Genomic DNA, 13,581 nt, shown 5'->3' on the forward strand with positions numbered 1-13,581 from the left:
CCCAAGAATAATCAATACTCTAAAGTTCACGTGCACGTCTTCAGGACAAGCCTGCTTTAATTTTGTTTTCTAGAAGAGGCTTTATTTTCTGCTTCTTGGGGACAATAAACCAATTTGACGTCAGAGAGTTTTTACACGTCCATCCTACACTAGGCATTCACAGGATGTAAAAACACATAAACTTCAACGCCGAAACAAATAACAGTACTCGCCGCTTAATTCTGATCGCTGAATTCATCTTTAAAGGTAATGCAGATGATAAAAAATGATTCCTGTGTTTTTATATTTTTCAAATATTTATTGTTTGTCGCCTTCGTACATTGGCTGAGCCTGCTAGACGGAGGCAAAACGGTAACAGCAGGCGTCGCCAAAGCCAGCAAATAATGAATGTGGAATGGTCTGAAATAAGATCTGTTTGAACAAAACCGATATCAAAGTAAAATGGCCAAAGGCCATACACAACTAATATGTGGCTACTGAGATTAAAGGTGTAAGTTAACTGTTTTACCCGGACATTTGCACGTCCATTAACTATAACATCCTTCCATGTTTTCTTCAATTATCATATGTATCATATCTGATATTTTCTCACAGGTTGGTGTATCTATAAGACAATGTTTTTATCACAGGTGAAACACACCTGTGATAAAACATCACCTGGTAAAGACACACACCTGTGATAAAACATCACCTGGTAGATACACATACCTGTAGTAAAACATCAACTGGAACATACATCCACCTGTGATAAAATATCACCTGGCAGATAAATTCCCACCTGTGACAGATTCATACACACAAGCGTATGTTCCAGATGACGTTTTCTCATAGGTGGGTATATCTACTAGGTGATGTTTTATCACAGGTGGGTGTATGTTCCAGGTGATGTTTTACTACAGGCATCTGTATCTGCCAGGTGATATCACAGGGTTGTGTCTCTACCAGGTGATGTTTTATCACAGGTGTGTATCTACCAGGTGATGTTTTATCACAGGTGTGTGTCTCTACAAGGTGATGTTTTATCATAGATGGTTGTATGATGATGTTATTTGTCCTCCAGGCAGATTTTTCTCGAGCTTGTGTGTATGTATCTGTTAAGTGTACTTAGAGTATGATGGTTTCTTACGCGTGTCTGCATGTCTAGTTTGTAGCAGGTGTTAATATCTGCCACCTGAGCATTTATACCTGATAACTTTGTACATTTGTCATGCATTCATTTTGACGCAGCGGTCATTATAAGTATTCTGTGGCTCATTTGTTTCATTTAACTTAACATTAAAGTTTAATCCAGTTTAAAACGCCATTACGGGTGTCAGTGTCTCTGTGTCATTCATCCACATCATTTTTTATTATTCATTTGCCATGTTTACATCCACTCCTATACCTATGCGGAAGACCTGTTGACCCGTAGATAGGTGGGATCCATCAGGTGATCATCTGGGGCTCCATGTACAAACCCTGGTTTCACCCCTCCAGCACTGTAACCAGGATCGATCCCGCCCGCTAAGCTTCTCCCGGGACTTATTTAAACCCTCCATGTAATTTCCGACTTGTTACCTTGGAACGATGCTAAAAAAGCTGGTTTCATATAAAGACGTCTTTTCAAGCAAATATATTAAATCCGCCCTCAGGAAATTGACCTTTGTTTTTAATGTTCTCCCGGATTTCAACCACGTTATTTGGTGAAATCAGTTTAGTGAATTGCCTCAGCAGCGGCAGACCAGGTCAAGTCAAAAGACCTCAAGCGATATCTTCTAGTGACGAGAAAAGATTGACCTTATCTGATGATACAAACCTTATACTGACCTTATCTGATGTATTCAACAAACTGCTAAGATTTTCGGTCCTCTCAGAGTTTGTGTTTTTGAAAGGGATTTAGATTTAACACAGACCATTCGTAAAACTGAGGATTACTATGTGCATGTGCTGTTTGTGTATTTCTGGGCAGCGCCACAGATTTTTCGGGCGGCAGCTAACTGATTTGAGCTTTCAGCATTGATTGCTGAAGGGGCGTATAATTGTGAGCAGGTTTCAAAAACAAACATAAACACATTTGTTGATTGTTTCTATTTATTTTGGATGACCTTTCAGCCATTAATGTAGTTTCCCTATCGAGAACAAATACGTCCTAACTGACAGGTTTAGCCTCTCTGGCGGAAGAAAACATGTACTAACTGGCTGCTTTCAACTCGTGAGCGTAAGAAAGATGCACTGACAGACAGATTTGTTTATTCTTTTATTTATATATGTATTTATTTATTTGATTTGTGTTACGCCGTGCTCAAGAATATTTCACTTTTACGACGGCGACCAGCATTATGGTGGGAGGAAAACGGTCGGAGCCGAGACGAAACCCACGACCATCCGCAGGTTGCTGCAAGACTGGAGTGCGGCTGGAGAGGAAGCCAGCATAAGATGGACATTGGTGGGAGTTTACAAAGTCATTGCGCTCTGCTGACGTGCTACCCCACTCGGCCTCGGAGGTTCCCCGAAAGATTTCAAGATGCTCATCAGGAACAAATACATGCATGAACTAAAAGATTCTTCATTTTCATACATGCACGTAAAAATTCCGGTATTAACTGAAATATTTCACCTCCTTGGTGGAAAAGTACGGGTAGAAACTAACGGATGTCAGCTGCTGGTCAGGGACAAATACATATACATGTATTAACTGACGGATTGTTCATTCTCATAAGGATCAAATACGGATGCTATATTGATGATTTCAAGTTATCAGCTGAACAGATATATCAGTACTAACTGACGGATTCATGTTCCAAGTCGTGACAGATTCCAACATGCTGTAATAACAAACTAATATCAACGCCACAATTTCCTCACTGAATTATTTCGTGATCACATGTACTTGTCTAATGTTTAATAGATGTCAGGCGCAGATTTATATGCTGTGAACTGATACGACAGCGCCACACTGCCAGGTGGTACACAAACCTATGATCTATACATACAGATTGTACGGGAATATTAGCCGTCATTAAGGTGCAAGATCTTGTTTCATCAAGACGTTGTCATATGAATTATCTGTTGATAAATTTTGCCCATCTAAATGACAACTTATTTAAAGCAGACCTGATTAAACGTTTGAAACCATGAATTCGACCAGTAGATAAACAAATGTAACGAAATCGGTGATTATATTTACAATGAGCCAATATGGCCCTTCACATATCGTATTAGCCGCCACTTGACCAATTAGCTAACGCTGGGTTGTAAGCTGTTCAAAACACGATCTAACCAGAGCGTTTTATTGGTTCCTCATGCCTAATAGATGTACGCATGATCAACCGTTCTAATTGTGTATCAAGGCGCAACTCTACTTGTCATGTAACCACGTAAAGCCGCCATTTGTGAGTGATGTCACTGAGGTTTTGCAGCTGAAATGTAATTCCAGCAGGACAGAGCCCACGGGTAAAGGCAGGGTGATTGCTGTGACCACTGTTCGCTTCCATTGGTTGGTTGATTAATATTCAATGCCATTCTAAAGAAATTTCCTCTCAATGTATGAAGGCCGTTGTTTTTATAGGTCGGATAAAACTCACATTGATGAAAGATTTGTGATCTTCATCAAACGCATTGGGACAATGACCGCTGCTTATTGTCATCAAGGCGTATACAAACAGTGATAGAGGGGTGACAGAGCCTTTGCCATCTTCCCATCAAATGAGACTCATGGAATCTTCAGACATACGTCACGGATTTTATCAACTGATTGACTGTTTTATTCATAGAGGAATAGCTTTATCGAGTCGTTCTTACAGCCAGTTTATACATCCCTCAGGCTCGACTTACAGCGTCAAAGTTCTGCTAGATTACAATACAAAGTCGTCTTCATTCCCGGGGTGTAGGGCAGGCCAGTTTACTCCTGGTCTGACTGTCAGGGAATCACTCAGGATTACAACAGCCTCGGACATCATCACTATATAACCTGTGGCAGTGGCGGGAACTCGTGATTCCCGCAGACAGTCTAATCTCAACATTCCGTATCCAGTCACACAGATCGTGTCTGGACCACAGATTTCTTTAACACGAAATCAGCCGGCATTCTTTATGATCTTGTCGATTTCATACAATCACGTTTTACCTTCATGTATTTATGTACCTCTCGAACGACCGGGATTCCTAGGTGTAATCATATGAAATAGCCAGAGAAAAAAAATTTTCAACACAATGTTGTGGTATTTTGCTTTGTAGGGGTTTGACTCAAACCAATATACAGAGAACCAGTCTACAGCCAGTTTGGTTTAAAACTTTTTACATGTATCTGCAGGTTGTTTTTCCCCCAGTACTTTCGGCTGCTTGGGACCGCCATTTAGAGTAACCATGAAGAGAGTTCAGTGACAATGAGGTTTTTGAGAGAGGACAATATCTGGAATAGGTTCATGAGAGAAGACAATATCTGTAGTAAGTTGATGAGAGAGGACAATGTCTGAAGTAGGTTGATGAGAGAGGGCAAAATCTGGAATTAGCTCATAAGAGAGGACAATATCTGGAGTAGGTTGATGAGAGACGACAATATCTGTGGTAGGTTCTTGATAATATCTGGGATGAGTTCTTGAGAGTGGACAATATCTGGAGTAGGTTGATGAGAGAGGACAATATCTCGGATAAGTTCATGAGAGAGGACATTATCTGTGGTAGGTTCCTGAGAGAGGACAATATCTGGGATGAGTTCTTGAGAGAGGACAATATCTGGAGTAGGTTGATGAGAGAGGACAATAGCTGGAATAGGTTGCTGAGAGAGGACAATATCTGGAGTAGGTTCATGGGAGAGAGCAAAATCTGGAGTAAGTCGATGAGAGAGGACAATGTCTGGTGTAGGTTAATGAGACAGAACAATATCTGAGATAAGTTCATGAGATAGGACAATATCTGGGGTAGGTTGATGAGAGAGGACTATATCTGGGGTAGGTTGATGAGAGAGGACAATATTTGAAGTAGGTTGATGAGAGAGGACAATATCTGGTGTAGGTTGATGAGAGAGGACAATATCTGGAGTAGGTCGATGAGAGAGGACAATGTCTGGAGTAGGTTGATGAGAGAGGAAAATATCTTGAGTAGGTTGATGAAGGGCTATATTTTTAGTAGGTTGGTGAGAGAGAACAATATCTGGGGCAGGTTGATGAGAGAGGACAATACCTGGAGTAGGTTAATGAGAGAGGACAATATCTGGTGTAGGTTGATGAGAGAGGACAATATCTGAGATAAGTTGATGAGAGAGAACAATTTCTGGGATAAGATCATGAGGAAGGACAATATCTGGAGTAGGTTGATGAGAGAGGACAATATCTGGAGTAGGTCGATGAGACAGGACAATATCTGGAGTAGGTTGATGTGAGAGGACAATATCTGGAGTAGGTCAATGAGACAGGACAATATCTTTAGTAGGTTGGTGAGAGAGGACAGCATCTGGGATAAGTTCATGAGAGAAGACAATATCTGGAGTAGGTTGATGAGACAGAACAATATCTGAAGTAGACTGATGAGAGAAAACAATATCTAGAGTACATTGATGAGAGAGAACAATATCTGGGATGAGTTCATGAGAGAGGACAATATCTGGGGAGGTTGATGAGAAAGGTCAATATCCGGAGTAGGTTGATGAGAGAGAACAACATCTAGAGTACATTGATGAGAGAGAACAATATTTTGAGTAGGTTGATGAGAGAGGACAATATCTGGCATAAGTTCATGAGAGAGAACAATATCTGGAGTAGGTTGATGTGAGAGGACAATATCTGGAGTAGGTCAATGAGACAGGACAATATCTTTAGTAGGTTGGTGAGAGAGGACAGCATCTGGGATAAGTTCATGAGAGAAGACAATATCTGGAGTAGGTTGACGAGACAGAACAATATCTGAAGTAGACTAATGAGAGAGAACAATATCTAGAGTACATTGATGAGAGAGAACAATATCTGGGATGAGTTCATGAGAGAGGACAATATCTGGGGAGGTTGATGAGAAAGGTCAATATCCGGAGTAGGTTGATGAGAGAGAACAACATCTAGAGTACATTGATGAGAGAGAACAATATTTTGAGTAGGTTGATTGAGAGAGGACAATATCTGGCATAAGTTCATGAGAGAGAACAATATCTGGAGTAGGTTGATGTGAGAGGACAATATCTGGAGTAGGTCAATGAGACAGGACAATATCTTTAGTAGGTTGGTGAGAGAGGACAGCATCTGGGATAAGTTCATGAGAGAAGACAATATCTGGAGTAGGTTGATGAGACAGAACAATATCTGAAGTAGACTGATGAGAGAGAACAATATCTAGAGTACATTGATGAGAGAGGACAATATCTGGGATGAGTTCATGAGAGAGGACAATATCTGGGGAGGTTGATGTGAGAGGACAATATCTGGAGTAGGTCAATGAGACAGGACAATATCTTTAGTAGGTTGGTGAGAGAGGACAGCATCTGGGATAAGTTCATGAGAGAAGACAATATCTGGAGTAGGTTGAATGAGACAGAACAATATCTGAAGTAGACTGATGAGAGAGAACAATATCTAGAGTACATTGATGAGAGAGAACAATATATGGGATGAGTTCATGAGAGAGGACAATATCTGGGGAGGTTGATGAGAAAGGTCAATATCCGGAGTAGGTTGATGAGAGAGAACAACATCTAGAGTACATTGATGAGAGAGAACAATATTTTGAGTAGGTTGATGAGAGAGGACAATATCTGGCATAAGTTCATGAGAGAGAACAATATCTGGAGTAGGTTGATGAGAGAGGACAATTATCTGGAGTAGGTTGATGAGAGAAGACAATACCTGGAGTAAGTTGATCAGAGAGGGACAATATCTGGGATAAGACCTTGAGAGAGAACAGTATCTTGGATAAGTTCATGAGACAGAACAGTATCTGGGAAAAGTGTATGAGAGAGACCAGTATCCGGGATAAGTTCATGAGAGAGAACAGTATCTGGGATAAGTTCATGAGGGAGAACAATATCTGGGATAAGTTCATGAGAGAGACAATATCTTGGATAAGTTCACGAGAGAGAACAGTATCTGGGATAAGTTCGTGAGAGAGAGCAGTATCTGGAATAAGTTCATGAGAGAGAACAGTATCTGGGATAAGTTCATGAGAGAGCACAATATCTGGGATAAGTTCATGAGAGAGAACAAAATCTGGGATATGTTCACGAGAGAACAGTGTCTGGGAAAAGTCAATCAGAGAGACAATATCTGGATAAGTTTATGAGAGAGAACACTGTCCGGGATAAGTTCATGAGAGAGAACAATATCTGGGATAAGTTCATGAGAGAGCACAATATATGTGATATGTTTATGAGAGAGAACAGTATCTGGGACAAGTTCATGAGAGAGAACAAAATCTGGGATAAAGTTTATGAGAGAGCACAATATCTGGGATAAGTTCATGAGACAACAGTATCTGGGAAAAGTGTATAAGAAAGACCAGTATCTGGGATAAGTTCATGAGAGAGAACAAAATCTGGGATAAGACCATGAGAGAGAACAAAATCTGGGATAAGTTTATGAGAGAGCACAATATCTGGGATAACTTCATGAGACAACAGTATCTGGGAAAAGTGTAAAAGAAAGACCAGTATCTGGGATAAGTTCATGAGAGAGAACAAAATCTGGGATAAGACCATGAGAGAGAACAAAATCTGGGATAAGTTCGTGAGAGAACAGTATCCGGGAAAAGTGTATGAGAGGAGAACAATATCTGGGATAAGTTCATGAGAAAGGACAAATATCTGGAGTAGGTTGATGAGAGAGGAAAATATCTTGAGTAGGGTTGATGAAGGGGCAATATCTTTAGTAGGTTGGTAAGAGAGGACAATATCTGGGGCAGGTTGATGAGAGAGGACAATACCTGGAGAAGGTTGATGATAGAGGACAATATCTGGTGTAGGTTGATGAGAGAGGACAATACCTGGAGAAGGTTGATGATAGAGGACAATATCTGGTGTAGGTTGATGAGAGAGGACAATATCTGGGGTGGATATCTGATACTAGGCACGATCAATGACGGCCATAGTCATCTTAGAACTGGAAACAAATATTACAAGCGTTGCTACATGATATCAAGTAAATTCCTTCCTTATGCTCACTTGGTAAAAAGTCATTGACCATACCAATTATTAATAATAGCGTCAGAAATCCAATTTACCAGTGTCCATTGGGCCCCTAGCTGCCAATTACTAATGCCTTCACATGTTTATTGCGTCAGCAGAAAACCTTACAGACACGTTTGCCCTTCCCTGACCGAGGTGGCCGTGACAGCTGATGAACTAAAGCCCTACACAACGAACAAATAAGGCAGAATGTGTTCATTTGTTATTTCTGCCGCTAGCCATCGACCCATCACCACAACTTGTACTTGACCGCCGCTTAGGCGTAATCCCGTTATCTACCAATTCAAATTGCTGTGTCTCAATTTACAGCGCCTCTTCCGGCTTTTCAAGTCTCCAAGAGGAATCTCCTTTATGTACTGAGAAGCTAGTTCCTAAAGATTTTATCATTATCATTCACACAGAACTGTTTTCATGGAGATACGCTATGATGTTTTTATTCCTTAATCTGTAACTTTTTATTTATCTCTATAGATTTTCATAGCTCTCCATAGCTCTACAAATGTGCCCTTGATGTCAGTTATTTGCTCACAGCAATGTCTTTCGCGGTTTTGTGCAGGCTGTGACACTGGGGTAATTAGACTATAGAGACTGTCCCGGCAGGCTGATGGGATAATGCCTGGGCTTTGCATTGTTCTTACTCAGAACTATATTTACACTTCGTAAACAGTTAAAGCTTATACTAGATCAAAACCCATGCACAGTACTACATAGTCAGCAGTGGTTCTCAATCACCAGCCAGCAAACTTCAAATATATGAGATTACTAAAATTTGCCTGTAATGGTTTGTTTATGATTAAAATTATCGCTTACCAGAAAAGACTCGGCATGTAGCTCTCTATATTAATAATTGGTAATCCCTGTCGTTGTTTGTTTTCATCTAACAGTATGCAAAGCTGGCAGGTCAAACCATCACGTTTCAGTTTACTGTTTGCATTTTACAGACTTATTCTTCACTCGCAGTCGTCATGTTGTTGTATTCTCTCAAAAACCTTCCTTCAGAAGTTGATGCTTCTTTTTTTTCACAAGCAATAAACAGTCGACTGCATAAAACCCTAGTTCGAATTCACAGTTGGTGTGAGATACATAACCTTTATGAGGCCGTGTTAAGCCGACACTCACGCTGTTGTGTAAGATTTTTCTACAGTTCACACAACCCTACAAACCCTGAAATAATCAATACTCTAGGTTCACGCGCATATCTCCAGAACAAGCCTCTTCTAATGTTAACATCATGATTTGTTCTCCCGGTAGGGACTATATTTTCTATTCCACGGGAGAAATAAACCAATTTGACGTCAGAGAAGTCGGTGACTTTTTAAACGCCCATTTTATACATTCGCAGGACGTGAAAATACACATCCTTGGACGCTGGAGCAAATACAATACTAGCAGATTTATACTCATGGCTAAATTCATTTTTGAGAGTAATGAAACCTATTTATGAATGAGATAAATGATGATTCCTTTCCTTTTTTCCGCTATAGTTTTCAAGAATTTATTATCTGTCGTCTTCGTTCCAAGCTGAACGGGCTATGCGGAGGCAAAACGGTAATACCAGGCGTGGCCAAAGCCAGCATATGATGTTTTATCATATGTGCGTACCTACCAGGCTGTGTTACGTCACAGGTCTGTGTATCTACCACGTGATGTTTTGTCACAGGGGTGTTTATCTACCTGGTGATATTTTATAACACATGTGTGTATCTGCCAGGTGATGTTTTATTACAGGTGTATTTACCAGCTATGTTTTGTCAGAGGTGAGTCTATCTACGAGGTGAAATTTTTATTTACAGGTGATTGTATCCACCGGGTGATGTTTTATAACAGTATGTGTATCTGCTAGGCGATGTTTTATTACCAGTATGTTCATTCACCAGGTGATGTTTTATCACACAGGTGATGTTTTATCACACGTCCGTGTATCTACTAGGTGATGTTTTATCACAGGTGTTTGTATCTACCAGGTGATCTTTTATCACACAAGCCCGTGTCTCTACTAGGTGATCTTTTATCACAGGTCTTTGTATCTACCAGGTGATGTATTTTCACAGGTGTGGGGGTCATCTGTTGATCATCTGGGGCTCCATGTATGTGGGCTATACCCGGTTTCAGCTCTTTGGCGCTATAACCAGAAGGAAGGCCCCATGATTTGTGAAGCCCACTAAGTTTCTCCCGCGCCGTAATTAAACGCTCTATGCAATTTTCAACAAGTTGACTTGGCACTATGCCAAAAAACGCTCTTTTCAGGAAAACATATTAAATCCACAAACTGGAAATTTGCATCTGGGTTTTATTGTTCTCCCGGAATCCAACCAAGTTAGTGGGTCAAATCAGCTTAGTGAATCCCGTCAACATGGGTTTGATGTAATGTCTTAAAATTTATTACGTGATACTTTGTACAATATAAATATGGACCTTTTCAATGTTTTAAGCATAATTGAAGTGTTGTGGGCTCAGTACTGGAATTGATGCATTACTGAATACATACGTAGATCAACAATTTTATATACATGTGTCTATAACTGGATATATAACAAATAAGACTGTTATTATTTTATTCATTTATTTATCTGATTGTTGTTTTATGCCGTACCCAAGAATATTTCTCTTATACGACAGTGGCCAGCAATGTAGTGGGAGAATGCCGGGCAGTGCCCGGGGGGGGGGGGGAATCCACGACTATCTGCAGGTCGTGATTGCTACGATGATTTTATTAAGGAAACAGGTGATATATCTACACATATCTTAGATCTACATAGTGTCAATATCTAACATCACTGTTATAAGTGATTTCAACACGCTGCAGATATATTACCTTCCCAGCGCCAATTTCTTCACTGAAATTCCATGCTATCGGGCAGTTGTCTTATGTTTTATACATGTCAAGCATAGTTTTACATGCTGTGAACTGATAGGACTGTCCCACACTCGACAGCTGGTACACAAACCCCTCCTCTATATGTATACTGTACGCTAGTATCATCCCACACAGAGCAGGGGGTTTTCACCCTTTCAAATAGCCAGTTCTTGTACATACAATATATTTTGCCTGATGACCGACTTTTTGCAAGATACTGACTGATGTTTTCACTCAGCTTTTCATCACCATGCACATGACCTTTGCTGCGTGGGCTAGCAGTGTTGTCATCAAATTAGACCAATGAAATCTGACATAAGTCGTGGATTTGACAAATTGTTTCATTGCTTTATTTTTAGAACGATGACTTTGTCAAGTGGCTGTTCCAGCCAGTTTAAATACCCCTTGGGTACGATTTACGGCGTCTAAGCCCTGGTCGGTTACAATATAGAGTAGTCTTCGTCCCCGGTGTGTAGGGCAGGCCAGCTTACTTCTATTCTAGCTGTCGGGGACATCACTCAGGATTACCACGGCCTCGAACATTATCACTATATAACCATATGGTGGCGGGAACTCGTGATTCCCGCAGACAGTCTTATCTCCAAATTCTGTCTCCAGTGACACAGACTTAAACTTATAGGGTCAAAGTAACCCTGATGAAAAATCTTTCAACAGAAAGCTATGATATGCTGACTTGAACAAAAAAAGGAAACTTATGTTACTTTATGTTCCAAACATACTCATAGAAAACAAAGTGTGTTGCTAGTGGAAAAGTCCGGTTTATGCAATTCAACCAAGGTTCAACCAAACAAACAGCAGTGTAATAATTACTGCAACCAGGCTGCGACAGATTCTTGTAACCAGACAATTTGAGAGATATACAGGGCAACTTGCGACAGTGAATAGGTGCTGCAAATGTTGCTATATAATGTTTCTTTATTATTTTCATCATGGAAAGTAACTGATTTATCACGTGAATGAAAGAGATTGCTGCCTGCACTGTCTCATCAATGTTTTGTCCAATAGACCGCTTTTACCTTTCATCAAACAAACAAGTGTAACATCAATGTGAAAGTTTGGCCAGCTCATGCCTGAGAAATGTGTTTCTAACCAGTTTATACGTGATGTTTGATATTATTTTGAATACTTCATATGTAATGTAAGTTACATAGAAAATTGTCCAGACGTATACGTTTTGGATAGTCTTAAAAGCATAAAAATATGTAGTAGGCATTAAAATTAATCAACTCTTCCAGCCGAGATTCCATCAAGGATAGGGAGACATCTTGCTGAGTTAAACTTGGCAGATTGGCATGTGTTTACATTTACTACACATTACTTCAACACAGGTGTCTTGGCAACTAAGCATGCCTTCAGCAAGGTTACCTGACCTCCGCATACTGGAGATAGAGCTCGATTTAGTTTGAGATGAATTCCAAACATTTACCACTGAGGGATAAACCGTTTGACTGTGTTTACAAGGTCCTGAATGTAAAACAGTAACTTCCTCTATTATTCAAATCGTCTACCCATGATCTTGCAGTCAGGCTAATTTGTAATATTTTCGCATGGAGTAACAGAAATAAAGTAAGATATCAGAGGCTAACTAATTTTCCAAGGCAGACTTTATCTGAGTGAGCGACTGAGCGCTTGGGGTTTACAGGCTTTATCTGTAGCGGCGACAGTAGTAATGCCTGAAAAAATATGCTATCGTATGATGCTGTGTATCTAATGGAAGCTGGATGAATGACTGCAATGTATGTAATGTTAGATACCCCTGCAAATTGTGAATCCTACGCGACACGTATTGATCCGTTTACTCGGGAAAAGTTAAATTTTTACTTCCTATTTCTTTCTTCTTTGTTTTTTTTTTCTCTTTTTTTGCGTTTTTCTCTCTCTTTCTCTTTAGAGAACTCTGACACATAACCATCGCTGTAGAGGAGGGGGTATATTTGGATCGATAAACGAATGGTTGCCATAATTATGACTATAGTCCCTAGGCCGGAGATTGTTTATGTGTTTATAAAGAATTAGGCAAATGTTAATCTCACGACCACGATCAGCAAGCATGATATTTGCGGTGATATTTCTGGATCGGAACGAAAATAATGTTAACTAATAGTCACACCAAGGTCATACCACGCATTTATCAGTCTGGCATTTAATGTAAAGCTTGCAGCAACAATCAGAAACGAAGAATGTGCAGGACGAAAACCGCATTAATCGAAGCATGTAAGCAAGTTGGCCGCGGTTCCGATAGTAAGTTATCTATACCAGCACTTTGTTCCCTACGTGGTTCGTACGGGAGACAAGGCTTAAATTACTGCCATTAAGGGGCAGCTGAACAAGAACCGCTTGACTTGTTCTTGACACGTAAATCTGTTTTCCTCAGTTATTTACCGTTATCAGCACATTACCGTTATTTCTAACAAGTTGATTCCGGTGACTCGCCCTTTGCAGACTGACACAACAACCGTGCTGCTAGCTGATTAAAGTGAAATACAGGGTAGAATGTAGCCGCATTTTATGTGAATGAATCTACGTTTTTTGACCAAACAGTTCACATATAGAGCATGAACCT

This window comes from Liolophura sinensis, chromosome 7, assembly GCF_032854445.1.
Source record: "Liolophura sinensis isolate JHLJ2023 chromosome 7, CUHK_Ljap_v2, whole genome shotgun sequence".
Lineage (NCBI taxonomy): Eukaryota > Metazoa > Mollusca > Polyplacophora > Chitonida > Chitonidae > Liolophura > Liolophura sinensis.